Source organism: Rhinoraja longicauda, chromosome 7 (assembly GCF_053455715.1).
Source record: "Rhinoraja longicauda isolate Sanriku21f chromosome 7, sRhiLon1.1, whole genome shotgun sequence".
Taxonomy (NCBI): Eukaryota; Metazoa; Chordata; class Chondrichthyes; order Rajiformes; family Arhynchobatidae; genus Rhinoraja; species Rhinoraja longicauda.
In genome coordinates, this window is record NC_135959.1 from 56,223,840 (window position 1) to 56,230,030 (window position 6,191).

Here is a 6,191-nt window from a genome sequence, read left to right on the forward strand (position 1 = left end):
TTCTGACCTTACCATCCTTGGTATCCTCCATTACCAGAGTGAGGCCACATGCAACTTGGAAGAACAGGACCTCACATTCCATTTGGGTAACCTACCACCCAACAGTACGAACAATGAATTCTCCAATTTCAAGTAATACCACCTCTCCTCCCACCACTTTACTGTACACACGTTTTTCCAACCATCTCCCACTACCCTTCCTTTCCCACCATCTGTATACTCCTCCTATTCATGTCTCATATCCCCTTGTATCCCCATTCTTTTCCCTTTCCACCCATATCTCAACCTCCTGTTTTACATTTAACTCCCCCTCTTCTTTCCTTATCTGACAATCTTTTAACCTCTAGCTTTTGTCACTGTCACTACCCATCTCCCAATCATTCCTCACCCCCACCTGTATCCACCTCTCACTTGTGCAAGAAGGAACTGCTGCTTTACACCAAAAATGGACACAAAGTTCTGGAGTAACTCAGCAGGCCAAGCAGCATCTCTGGAGAAAAGGAACAGGTGATGTTTTGGGTCAAGACCCTTCATCTATCCACCTCTCACTTGTTAGACTTTGTCCTGTATTCACCCATTACTTGTCATCCCTATTCCTATCCCCACCTCACTTTTCCAACTTTCCCTACCCTGCTCCATCAGTCTGAAGGGCCCCTGACTCACAACATTAACTGTCCATTCTCTCCACAGATGCTGCCTGACCCGCATGTTCCTCTGGCACGTTGTTTATGCTACCAATTAATCCCCTGCAGCAGTGGCCGAGTTCACTTTGATTAATAAATGTACCAATAAACAGCCATCATCTATTTTACTAATCTCCAGGCTTCCCAAGAAACAGGGACAAATAGTAGGCAATCAAGACCATTGTTCCCAGCTACTCGTAAGGAATAAGAGTAGAATTAGGCTATATGGCCCAATCATGGCTGATCCATCTCTCCCTCCTAACCACATTCTGCCTTCTCCCCATAACTAACACCCATACAAATCAAGAATGTATCTATCTCTGCCTTAAAACTATCCACTAACTTGGCCTCCACAGCCTTCTGTGGCAAAGAATTCCACAGATTCACCACCCTCTGACTAAAGAAATTTCTCCTCATCTTCCTAAAAGAACATCCTTTAATTCCAAGGCTATGACATCTAATCCTAGACTCCCACGTATGAAAACATCCTCTCCACATCCACTATCCAAGCCCTTCATTATTCTGTATGTTTCAATGAGGTCCCCCCTCATTCTTCTAAACTCCAGAGAGTACAGGCCGAGTGCTGACAAACGCTCATCATAGGTTAACCTACTCATTCCTACTCAATTGAAATTCTGGCTTGATCAAAATCTACTAAGAGAACACATGAAAGAAAAATGTATTTCACCTAGTACTTCATTCACCGAAAAATTATCTGAAGATTTTCCACCATCAGTGATGGTCAGCACCTCAAACAGTTTCATGCAAACCACAATTACGTTTTCAGAACAGAAAAAAGGTCAATACTTACTAGGAGATCTTGCCAAAAATTAAGTTTTGAATAATATTTATTCAGCATGAAATTCAGTTTATGAAATAAAGAAATAAGATTTTACAATATAAATTTGTGACATATTTTAAAGCACAGAAATGATAAAAATCTAAACATCACAACATGTATAATTTGAAAGATAATTCACAAGGTTTATATGTCAAAGAGTAATGGACAACACTGACATCTATTGCAATGCAAACATTTCTAAAGTGTTTGCTTTTATTCTCGAAAGTTTTTTGATTTCTTAATAACTTGAAGATGCAAGAGAATTTTAATTGACACCTGTTGCAGGTGTTCTGGAACTTCCTTCACTTTCCAATTCTTAATTTTCCTTTGAAATAATGTTTATGCCTGAAACAAATTCTACTTATGAGCAATGCTTGTCAGTTTACTATAATTGAATAGGAGAAATTTGATTATGTGAGATTCACGGATCTTTAATAATGTTTGTGTGTTACATTTAATGAATCATTTCGGCATGAAATCGGGTTAATGATGGTCTATCAGATTCTGGTCTCGTTAAGAACTTCATGGATCCATTGTTTATTGGCTTGGCATTTGTTCAAATCATTTGAATTGCCTGCTGTTGCCATAATTATTTATTGTCCTAACAAGGTAATTGCATTAATAACAATTACTAGTCATTTACTGGTCAGGAACCCAGAGCAGATAACAGCAATCAACAATGACTCTTCAATCAGATTACCAAACAAGAGAATTCAACAAGAAACTTTGCCTTGTCCCTGACAACATGGAGAGTAATTGAGAACAGGCATGCAGATAGTCAAAGTCAAGACCAATGCATTTCACCTGCTGAAAGTATTGTATGAAAGAAGATGACAAACTCGGTCATCAACAGGCAATAAAAGAGTTAGCTTGCTGAAAATTACTTCAAATTCAGAAAATATGCATCTGTTGCTATGTGCCAATATTTTGGAAACATTATACCAAAAGGAATTTTTACTCCAGTTAGCATAAATGCAAATTGTAATACAGTTCATCATTTATATTAGAATTCCATCCTAGCTATAACATTGTCTCCTGTGCACATCTTGGGAAACGCTTTAAATATCCTTAATTTGTAGCTGTCTCCCAAAAGAGCTGTTGACTATATTTCATGAAATGAATCCTGTTGCATCTTGGTAATTGGTTCCAAATCACAACAACAAGAAACTGATTTAAGTTTTGGATAACCTTCCAGATCTTAATATTTTTTGGAAAAAAAAAATTAAGATGTGTGAAAATAAATTCAATTTCTGTAAGGTTGCCACATTGGGATTTGCTGGTATCCTCTCTGCATTAAATTAATAACCTGCCACAAGACTCAATAAAATGCTCGTGGCTGGCTGATTGAGTCTAATACAATGAGATAATTAATAGATGTTTTACAATAAAAGGACCAAATCTATTATCTCAATTGTGTTTGCACCTTTTTGCAGATGGGATATTTTTCTTTCCCCTTATGTATGTTCCGCTGCTGCCTTGCTTTGCTGAAAAATGCCAATGTGCAGCAGTCACTTCAACACGAGTTCCCCAAACAGCATTCAGTCTTCACCATCAGAGGAAGGTGGTTTACCTTCTTCTGCGCACTCCCAATCACCAAATGAATCCATACATAGGCTAACTTGTAACTAATTGTCATCAAAGCCGGCACGGGTAAATGCTATTGGCATTTGGTTTTGTAAATAATGAAAATGATATTGTACATTCAGCACACTGGTAAGTATTGATTATTGAATAAGGAGCACAGGGACCTCGTTTTGGTTGAATAATGACAGATAATGAAATCATAATACTATTGAAAATGGCTGCACAACACTATTCCTGCAGTCTGCTCGTTGAGTTGGTGAACAATATTTGAAAGAACTCAGATCTGTCGCCACAATGTTTTATCATTGATGAGACATGGAATGTCACACGTAAAAATGACACTAAACTAAATAAAATTACATTAGTTCACGACAATCTGGTTGTATCACCAGCAACTGGTAACCTATCCAAAAGTGACGCCCATTTACTTCGCAATGGTTACAGCCAGCTAAACGTATTCATCTCGGTGCAAAGCTCTTGATGAAGTCGATGAGTTTGCCAAAGGAACCATGAAACATCTTGTGCTCAGAGCAGTGATTTAATTTAGTGCTGCAAGTCAGATTGTTCACTTACTGTGCATGCTGAATTTGCAAAAAAATATAATACTTATTCTAAGACATTAATTTTGCATAACACCACTCACCAGCGCTGCAGCTAAATACTGCAATGTTGCTTTTAAAACGTCAGACTTACTGGGCTAGAGGTTCTATAAAACGAGATGATAATTCATTCCACTTTATATTGCTTGGTTAACTTGGTGGAATGTCCCTGATACTCGGGTTGACGTCTGACGTTTTCATTAAGTTAATTGAAGTCGCAGCATTCACCGTAAGACGCATATACAATATTTTAAAATGTTGACACGTGCATTTGGTAAGTTATTTTACTGTCATATCAAGCAGTCAGTGATTCCGTACATTCGGATTTTCAATAAGAAATCCGATCAATGATAGCCAGTGAGCCGAGTTCACCCAGAAATTGAAACACTTGACCGATTTGTCCTTTAGAAGTGACAGCAGGCAACACGGTCTAATCGTGCCTTACGAGATTACCCGAGAAAGTTAAATACAAACCAGAGAGGTCCAGTTTTGAGTTGAAAAGTTTCAATTTCTAAACACAGAGCCGGGGTGGTCAGACACTTGGCAGGCAGGGGGGGAAAACACGGCGACAGGACCTCCAGCTGACCAAGGCATCTGGATCTCAGTGCAGTGGCGACCTTGCCGCAGGTGAGCAGCCAGTTCTATCGACCATTTGGTGGTTGTGGGCAGGAGGGGGGGAAGGAGGGAGCGCCACGCCACGCCGCCCCGCTCCACGGGAAAGCAACCGGCGGCACATTCCCATTGCACACACACACACAGGAGGAGAGTATTGGCGGAGACATGTGTTATTTACAAACGTACAGCCGGGGCACATTGATGCATTCCGCAACTGTGAAACATCACTCTGCTCGCGGCTGTTTAGACACAGCGGCAGTAAATCACAACAACTGCAAAGGCGATTGTTGTGTAAATTGTAGCAATAAATATGGCCAGCCACAGCTTTGGGATGCGAAGATTTTTCTCCCCCCCCCCAGCTGGCCGCAGTTGTTTAAACCTTGGCCGTTGGATGCATTCCGCCAAACTGGCATTGCCTGACACACACACCCGGGTTTAAAACAGTTGAAAGCTCACCCAGCGCCAGAGCGTGTCACAGGGATCATTGTAGCGGGGGGTCGGCAGGACAGGTGCACGCGTGCAAGCTCCAGATTCACACTGGAGTCTCAACACCTACCTGTCATAAACTGTTGCCTGCCAGGCACAGGCACAGGCACAGGCACAGCGGCGTCTTCCACACTCCGTCAGCGGCTCACTGCCCCGCACATCTGCATCCCACAGATATCATCACCTCTATGCAACGCTGACACCAAGAGGGGTGGGTGGCGTCCTCTTCCTCCGGGCGCCAGTAGTTTCTGCAACTAGGACTGGAAAGGCAGGGGCGGTGCACGGCCGCCGCTGCTAATGCTGTTCACCAGAAACAGCTCCCTGGCGCTCTCACTCTCTCTCTCTCTCTCTCTCTCTCTCTCTCTCTCTCTCCACTCTCGCTCTCTCTCATCATAAGCTGCCGGCTGTGGTCAGTGCAATGTGATGCGCATGTTAAACGAGCCGCGCTGAAGACCACTGCTCCCGGAGCCCACCCTGCCCATGTCTGTTGGTGATTGCACACAACCCACCTCCCCAGCACACAGCAAGCAATGACAGCAGGCGGGTGGAGCGTTGTTCCACTGGCCAGTCACGGTGGAAGGCAGGCAGGCAGGCAGCGCTCGATGCATGCACCCTTGCAGAATTCAACAGTGACTGTGTCAATAACGAAGCCCCCCGGCTATTTATGAGCACATTTAGTGGTCCTGGCCACCAAGCACGTAAAGTGAAAATTAAGCCAAGCCGTGCTCTTTAACATAGCACGCCTGGAAAACAAAACCCAATGAGCCAATAGCTTTGGATCCAGCAGAGGCAACTCAGTGGATGGGTTTTATATATTTGTCTCGGTTGAAAGCTGTGACTAAATCATGAAGAGCTCCATAAACTGTAAACGGAAAGAACTAATGCTGGCAGTGCTAACTAGGATTGAACTTCAGTGGGAGTCTCGGTCCATTTAATGCTGTGCTGTGAAATAAAACGAAGTCGAAGAGCTTCCACAGTTTAACCAAAGCAAACGGCCCTCCGACAAATGCCAAGAGCTTCCTAGATTTATTTTTCCCCCCAATATCCCAGATGGTTTTAGTGGGGAAATCCCGTTTTACCAAAACCTTCTTTCAAGTAAACTGCTGATAATTTGCTTATCTGGAGAAACTGAACGGAGAAGTGTATGTTTCTAGAAACACACAGAGGTGTTGGCGCACAAGTTAAATGAGATGACGGGAAGGGAGGGAAATGTTGGAGGCGAGTGACACGAGTCGATCTTTTGTAGTAGGAAGGAATTGCAGATGCTGATTTACAGCGAAGATAGACACAAAATGCTGGAGTAACTCAGCGGGTCAGGCAGCATCTCTGGAGTAGTGTTATTTCTGCACACATATAACCCATGACATACTATAATTAATGGAA

At 42.6% G+C, this 6,191-nt stretch overlaps 1 protein-coding gene across 15 annotated transcripts in view; it reads right to left on the minus strand.

Moving 5' to 3' along the window:
- Positions 1 to 5,330, minus strand: part of tenm4 (teneurin transmembrane protein 4) — a 1,451,267-nt gene extending 1,445,937 nt beyond the window's left edge. For all 15 annotated transcript variants that reach the window (XM_078402642.1, XM_078402641.1, XM_078402643.1 and 12 more), the window contains exon 1: positions 4,879 to 5,330. The gene's annotated coding sequence lies outside the window, so the exon portion shown is untranslated. The remainder of the gene's footprint in view (positions 1 to 4,878) is intronic.
- Between the last annotated feature and the right edge of the window lie 861 nt (positions 5,331 to 6,191).